The sequence below is a fragment of the Corapipo altera genome, unplaced genomic scaffold (assembly GCF_003945725.1).
Source record: "Corapipo altera isolate COAL_440 unplaced genomic scaffold, ASM394572v1 53, whole genome shotgun sequence".
Lineage (NCBI taxonomy): Eukaryota > Metazoa > Chordata > Aves > Passeriformes > Pipridae > Corapipo > Corapipo altera.
This window is the reverse complement of record NW_020884900.1, coordinates 1-8,183: the sequence shown is the minus strand read 5'-3', so window position 1 is coordinate 8,183 and position 8,183 is coordinate 1. Positions and strand designations below refer to the sequence as shown.

At 42.1% G+C, this 8,183-nt stretch overlaps 2 long non-coding RNA genes across 2 annotated transcripts in view; one reads left to right on the top strand and one right to left on the bottom strand.

Annotated features, from left to right (window-relative positions):
* Positions 1 to 740, top strand: part of LOC113950176 — a 16,001-nt gene extending 15,261 nt beyond the window's left edge. The window contains exon 3 of the long non-coding RNA XR_003528687.1: positions 594 to 740. This is a non-coding gene — a long non-coding RNA (uncharacterized LOC113950176). The remainder of the gene's footprint in view (positions 1 to 593) is intronic.
* A 6,281-nt stretch (positions 741 to 7,021) lies between these two features.
* Positions 7,022 to 8,177, bottom strand: LOC113950175. The gene is made up of 3 exons (XR_003528686.1): positions 7,692 to 8,177; positions 7,460 to 7,557; positions 7,022 to 7,146 (listed from the first exon to the last, which is right to left on the bottom strand). It is a non-coding gene; the product is annotated as an uncharacterized LOC113950175 (long non-coding RNA).
* Positions 8,178 to 8,183: the final 6 nt, after the last annotated feature.

Genomic DNA, 8,183 nt, shown 5'->3' with positions numbered 1-8,183 from the left:
CCTGAAATCCAATCCCTGCCTTCCCCGACATGTAAGTCCTTCTCTCCCCCCCTTGCCTGAGCCCAGCCCCTTATCCTATACTATATAAGTCTGTGTACCCCTCAATAAATTTGGCATTGCTTCCTCACCCTCACCTGTGTCCTGACCCTTGCTGCAGTCCCCTGTCCCATTCCTTTATACCCACGAACTGTGGCACCTCCCCATAAAATGACCAGAAACTCATCCAAATCTCCCCAAAAATGACCCAAAACTCAGCCAAATCTCCTCCCAAATGTGACCTAAACACACCAAAATCTCCCCAAAAAATTAAAAGAAACTCACCCAAATCTCCCCAAAAAATGACCACAAACTCAAACAAATCACCCCAAAATATGACCAGTATCGGCGGAGAGGCTCGGACAGAATTGCACACGAATCAATATGATTGGCAAAAATGTCCCCTTTATTCGAGGAAAGGCAGCTTATATGCTGCCTGTGGCACAGAGACATGTGATTCTTCCCCAGGTTACATTGGATACATAAGGAAAACATACTGTGGTGTACAGCACTAATTGGATAACAGCAGGTGTCCATAAAACTTGTTTTCCTGACAGAACAACTCCTCCTTCACCTTGGTACAAGGCCTGCAGCCATATTAGTGGCGCAGTATCTTTTTACTATCTGCACCAAACCATGCCAAGGTGAAGGTCTCAGAAATGCAATAGAAATTGTTCACACAATTTCTGTCCTCCGACAAATGCCCTGTTGGAATTTGAACAATTTAAATTGCATTTCTGTAACATTCCTTATTGTACCCATAACATTTCAGTCAACGCAGATATACATTAACACTACTATCATTACTAAACTTAACCTTTTGACCTCAAGATGTGTGTTCAAAAATTGTACCTAAAAGTGAGGGTTGATTCTTAAAACTTCCACTCCCGTCAGAAAATCCTTGGAAATGGAACTCCATTAAACTCTGGGCTATATGTTTTCTATTATTCTTTTTCACACCTTGACCCTTAAACAACACAATGACATAATCATATATTAACACTGGATCTTCTGTTTCTATTGCACTTTTTGCATACCATTCTATTGCAGCCCGGAGAGTGTATTTCAGGATTTTTTACCATTTTATGTAAAAGTATCGGTGTATTTGTTTATTCAAAAATGTTTATGTATGTGTAAGTGAATATTCACACATATACATGCATACATTTTCATTCGTTCACTTTCACATGGTGGCCACCATCATTCAAACACGCTTCACACAAACATACTTTTGAATCTCATTTCACTGTGTCTCATGAAGTATGAGACCCTACTAATTCTCTAGTACTTTTTGGTGTGAAGGTTTCTCCATCAAACAGGAAAACTTTCCTCCACCAGTAACTCAGTGAATAATCTAAGATCTTTACCTTCTAAAATTATATGCTTAAACATACTGACAAACTGTGCTCCAACAAAACTAAAAATACTGTGCCTTAACAACACTAAAATGTGCACATAATGCTGAAAAACTGTGCTCTTTTAATACTTACTTTAAAGTTCGTACAATACACTCTCTTAAATCCTTAATGTCATGTGCTTAAACAATATACTAAAAAGGTGTATATGACTAAGAAAAACTGTGCTTATAATACTAAAAAGAACTGTGCTCCAAAAACTATGTTCTAACAATATTGAAGAAACTGTTAGCCACAACAGCTCCTGATGTTACCATTGTTACCCGCAGAAAACAGCATCAACCTTGTTTTCTTTCCAAGGTTTCATTCATCATGCAGGTAGCTACAAACACCTGTGTAAAAAAAACCCCCTTAACATACGAAACAACTTTTGCAAATGAACTGAGGGGGCTGCCACCTATTCTCTCCCCGTTTCTGTCTTGCAAAAGTGTTGTACAAATTCTTAAATCACTGACCTCTATACCAAAGACATAGTATTGTCTGGCAATTTGGTAGTAGTTTTCAAAGTATACAAGTAATCCACCCTTTTAAAGTTTTTCTAGTTTGGATACCATATAGAATTTTACCTCAAAAATTGGTATGTCACAATCACATATAATTTTGGGTAGACTCGTAACCCAAGAGGTTTCTGTCATATGCCGATTCCAAATAAATCTTGCCACCCGCTGTAACGCTACTGTGATGAAACACATACAAAGATGAGCACAGCAAGATAATCAATGTCTGATGTAGAATCCTCAAACCACACCAGTCTGTCCGATTTTCACAAACATCACTGGTGTGACATGAACAGCACAGAAAACAAACCATTGTATACAGCGACAACCATTAGACCTCAGGATGTTAAACCACTATACCAATGCCCCAAAAGGAACACTGTGATCTGCAAAAATAAAAAATTTAGCAATGATCAATTAGTGAAACAAATTTAGAATATAAAACCCGCTCTACTTGCTGGATGGTTTGAACTGCTCTTTTAGTCAGTTCCCTTGGTTTCCGAGGATTGTCAGAATGTTTGAGTAGGTCAAATAGAGGTGCCAGCTGGGTGTTTGCCAATTCCAAATAGGACTTAATCCAATTGAAAGACCCTCATAGCTTTTGTACATCAGTAAGAATTCTTGACATCAATATCCAATTGAACTGGCTGAGGAATAACTGCTTTCCTTGTAATTTTTGAACCCTAAATACTTCCAGGGTTCCTCTCGCTGCACCTTCTCAGGAGCAACTATTAGGCCAAAGGATTGTAGACTCTTTCTGGTTTCAGCTTCCAACACACTCAACTGATCCTCAGTGACCACAACCAGCAGAAATATTACCTATATATTGACAACAAAAGACAGTCAGAAAATTGCAGGAGACAATGTTGGAATCATAAACCACCGACAAATTATAGGAATATTTTCATTTCTTGGGAGAGGGTTTTCTATGTGTAACACTTGTAAGGTTCTGCATGATCAATAGATGGAACTGACAATGTGATCTTTTCTTCTCTATAACTGGAGTCTAACTATAACTGGTGTACTCTGGTCTCCAATCAGGAGGCCTAGAGACACACTATCTGTAGAGCTGTTGATGCTTCTGAGAAAGGACGCAGGATGGCCCTGACAGTCTGCAGGGCCCCCCCCCCGGCAACAGGCTGATCAAGCAGGGCAGCAACATCGATAACCCTTGATTTAAACCCTGGAAAACACAGAAAAGTTCAAACGACCCTGCCTCCTGCACAGCCCACACAGCTACAGCCCATGGGCAGCATGACACATGAAAAAGGAACAGCACCGGGGGAAAGGCTCCACCTGAGATTTAACCTCTATAAGCCTCTGAAACAAGGTTGAAATAGAACACCAAATTTGTGTAAGAATCTCTTATTTAACTTCAGTCCTAATTATATGGTTAGTCAGACAGGGTTTAGCTTTAGCTTTTACCTTTAACACTGCTGCAAGAACAACTTGGCAGCACACAATTCAGGAAAGTTTGTCTCTAAATCTTGGCTAAATCCATAATACAAATATAATCATATTATAACTTTCTATGCTGGAGAAAAATGTAAGTTGTGAGTCCAACTCTGATCCTTGCTTGCTAGCAATATAATACCACATACAAAAAGAATAAGTGGAAAGACTTCGTCGGTGACAGAGATTTCCCCAACTCCGGAGTAGTAGATTCAGGGATCTAGAGAGATATTTTACCTAAGAATTAAGGAAATCCCCAGCCGGCTAGTTTTCCCCTCATCCTACCTGCAGATTTGTAGTTTTTGTAAGGTAATTTCTACTCTCTCCCTAGATCTGAGAAACTGCTGGAGGTGGTTTGAGTCCCACCCAGGTGCTAAGCAACAAATGATCTCTATTGTGTGAACTTTTTGTCTCCTCCTGTTAAGGCTGAACACGAAATTTGGGCAGAAGGTTTTTACAGGAGTAAAATGTAACTAAAACCAAGGCAATTCACTAAAGCTTTTATATAAAGATTCATTCCCTGGGAAACTCTTAAAATTTCTTGCATGCTAACTTTTAGTAAAACACAATCTTTTAATTTTAAGTCATCTACAAGTGAGTAGAAGGACTAAAGAGAGAGATTCTGCTTTCTGTTCTCAATTACTGTCATGTCCGGATTCTGCAGGGTTACTCCCCTGCAAGCCAGTCACCGCCGAGCTGCTGTTCCCCGGGCCGCCCCTCGCGCTGTGCAGCTCCTGGGGATCCCCGCAGAAGTCTGACTGGCTCTGCAGAAGTAGTTGTCAGCGTTACTTCTGTCGCTGAGGAGCCTCTGTCGCTGAGGTCTCTCTGTCGCCTCTTGCTGTGGCTGCCAGCGCCGCCTCCCCCATGGCTGAGCTCGGCGCAGTGGCAGCTCCGAACCCTGCCGCGCGGCCCCAGCGCCGGCACACCGGACTCTGGCAGCTGTTTGAATAATCCTGGAAACCCGTGTCCTCTTTTTTTTTTTTTTTTTTTTCGAAAACAGCGTCCCTTGCCAAGGCAGCGAGCCACAGTGGTTGTCTTCTGGGTTTCATGGAGGCCTCAGGTGCCAGCGATGCAGCGCCATCTAGCGATGCGGAGGCTCCTGGCAGCGTCGTTCCAGGTGACACAGGCACAGTAGCAGGCACAGTGAAGAGTGACACCGCCGACTGCGCAGCCGCAGTAGAGAGTGGTGCCGCTGGCACGGTTCCAACTTTAGTCTCCGCCGCTACTGATTTTCCTGCAGCCTCTACACGTCCTGCTGCTACATACACGGTGCTAAACAGAGGTGATCCCGCTGCTTTCAAACTTCCTAGCATTCGCAACTTTGCAGCCGCAGGCACGGGGATCTCCCCTACAACGGACAGACCGGGGCAGGGACTTACCGTAGTCCTGCCATCTCCTGACAGAGCTGTCTGAACATTTATGAGTTCCTGTCGCTCAGAACTTAAGTCTTGTAGTGACTCAACTGCCAGACACCCAACCATAGTACACCTTCTAGCGTCCCCTGATCCCGCAGAGAACTTGTCCCAAAACAATTCCTTTATAGTGTCCCTTGTGGACACCTGAAAGGCGGTGTGAGTAGTGGGAAGTAGATTCCTCGCTCTCACCCAGTCCATTAACCCCTTAGGGGCTTTTTCATCAGAAACAGGCTCTCCTACAAAGAATATATATCGGAGGAGCGTTTCCACGGCCTCATCCTCTTTGGATGCCGCAGGCCCCATGCTCACCGGGCCAGAGTAAGATTTCCTCGGTGCCATGCGCACGGCCTTTACTACAGCGCCGGGGACAGTGCTGTCTTCACAACCGCATCCCTCAGCTCCTTCGTCCGCCTTACATCCCTGCAGAACTCTGCGAAGTAAAACTCCCTGTTAAACGGGCACCAGATATCGGCAGAGAGGTTCGGACAGAATTGCACACGAATCAGTATGATTGGCAAAAATGTCCCCTTTATTCGAGGAAAGGCAGCTTATATGCTGCCTGTGGCACAGAGACATGTGATTCTTCCCCAGGTTACATTGGATACATAAGGAAAACATACTGTGGTGTACAGTACTAATTGGATAACAGCAGGTGTCCATAAAACTTGTATTCCTGACAGAACAACTCCTCCTTCACCTTGGCACAAGGTCTGCAACCATATTAGTGGCGCAGTATCTTTTTACTGTCTGCACCACGCCATGCAAAGGTGAAGGTCTCAGAAATGCAATAGAAATTGTTCACACAATTTCTGTCCTCCGACAGACCAGAAACTCACAAACTCTCCCCCAAAAATGATCTAAACCTAACCAAAATATCCCCAAAAAATCACCAGAAACTCACCCAAATCTCCCCAAAAAATGACTCAAAACTCAGAGAAATCACCCCAAAGTATGACCAGAAACTCACAAAAATCTCCCCAGAAAATGACCAAAAACTCAGAGAAATCACCCCAAAGTATGACCAGAAACTCAAGGAAATCTCCCCAAAAAATAACCCAAAACCCACCCTAATCTCCCCAAAAAATGACAAACAAAGAAACTCACACAAATCTCCCCAAAGTATGACCAGAAACTAACTCAAATCTCCCCAAAAAATGACCAGAAACTCACCCAAATCTCCCCAAAAAACGACAAGAAACTCACCCAAATCTGCCCAAAAAATGACCACAAACTCACCCAAATCTCCGCAAAAAATGACCCAAAACTCACCGAAATATCCCCAAAAAATCACCAGAAACTCAAACAAATGTCCCTAAAAAATGACCAAAAACTCAAATAAATCTAACCAAAATATGACCAGAAACTCACACAAACCTCCCCAAAAAATGACCACAAACTCACCCAAATCTCCCCAGAAAATGACCACAAACTCACCCAAATCACCCCCAAAAATGACCCAAAACTCAACCAAATCTCCCCCAAAAAGTGACCTCAAACTCACCAAAATCTCCCCAAAAACTGACCAGAAACTCACCCAAATCTCCCCAAAAAATGACCAGAAACTCACCCAAATCTCCCCAGAAAATGACCACAAACTCAAACAAATCACCACAAAAATTACCCAAAACTCACACAAATCTCCCAAAAATATGACCAGAAACTCACAGAAATCTCCCCAAAGTATGACCAGAAACTCACCAAACTCTCCCCAAAAAATGACCAGAAACTCACCCAAATCTCCCCCAAAAATGACCACAAACTCAGACAAATCACCCCAAAAATTACTCAAAACTAAGCCAAATCTCCCAAAAACATAACTAGAAACTCACAGAAATCTCCCAAAAGTATGACCAGAAACTCACAGAAATCTTCCCAAAAAATGACCCAAAACTCACCCAAATTTTCCCAAAAAATGACCCAAAACTGACGGAAATCTCCCCAAAACATGACCAGAACCTCACCAAAAACTCCCCAAAAAATCACCAGAAACTCACACAAATGTCCCAAAGAAATGACCAAAAACACAAATAAATCTCCCCAAAAAACCACCAGAAACTCAACTAAAACTCCCCCAAAAATGACAAGAAACTAACCCAAATATCCCCAAAAAATGACAAGAAACTCACCCAATTCTCCCCAAAAAATGACAAGATACTCAGTCAAATCTCTCCCCAAAAGTGACCTCAAACTCATCAAATCACCCCAAAAAAATGACCAGAAACTCACCCAAATCTCCCCAAAAAATGACTAGAAACTAACCCAAATCTCCCAAAAAAATGACCCAAAACTAACTCAACTCTCCCCAAACAATGACCAGAAATTCACCCAAAACTCCCAAAAAAATGACCAGAAACTCACACAAATCACCCCAAATAATGACCAGAAAAACATCCAAATCTCCCCAAAAAATGACCACACACACAGATGTCCCCAAAATACGACCAGAAACTCTCCCAAATCTCCCCAAAAAATGACCAGAAACTCACACAATTTCCGCAAAAAATAACCCAAAACTCAACCAAATCTCCCCGAAAAATCACCAGAAACTCATCAAATGTCCTGAAGAAATGACAAAAACTCAAATAAATCTCCCCAGTCAAAGACCAGAAAGTCACGTAAACCTCCACAGAAAATAACCAGAAACTCACACAAATGTCCCCAAAAAATGACCCAAAACTAACTCAAATCTCCCCAAAAAATGATCCGAAATTCACCCAAATCACCCTAAAAAATGACCAGAAACTCACACAAATCTCCCAAAAAATATGACTAGAAACTCACCAAAATCTCCCCAAAAAATGACCCGAAACTCGACCAAATCTCCCCTCAAAGTGACCTAAAATTCACCAAAAAATCCCCAAAAAATAAAAAGAAACTCACACAAATCTCCCCAAAAAATGACCCGAAACTCACCCAAATCTCCCCAAAAAATGACCACACACTCACACAAATCTCCCCAAAATATGACTAGAAACTCACAGAAATCTCCCCAAAAAATTTCAAGAAACTCACCCAAGTCTCCCCAACAAATGACCACAAACTCAAACAAATCACCCCAAAAAATTACCCAAATGTCACACAAATCTCCCTAAAAACTGAACACACACTCACACAAATCTCCCCAAAATATGACCAGAAACTCACCAAATTCTCCCCAAAAAATGACCCGAAACCCACCCAAATATCCTCCAAAAATCACCAGAAACTCACCAAAATCTCCCCCAAAAAATGACCAGTAAATCACACAAATCTCCTCAAAGTATGACCAGAAACTCACAGAAATCGCCCCAAAAAATGACCACAAACTTACCAAAATCTCCCCAAAAAATGACCCAAAACTCACCGAAATATCCCCAAAAAATCACCAG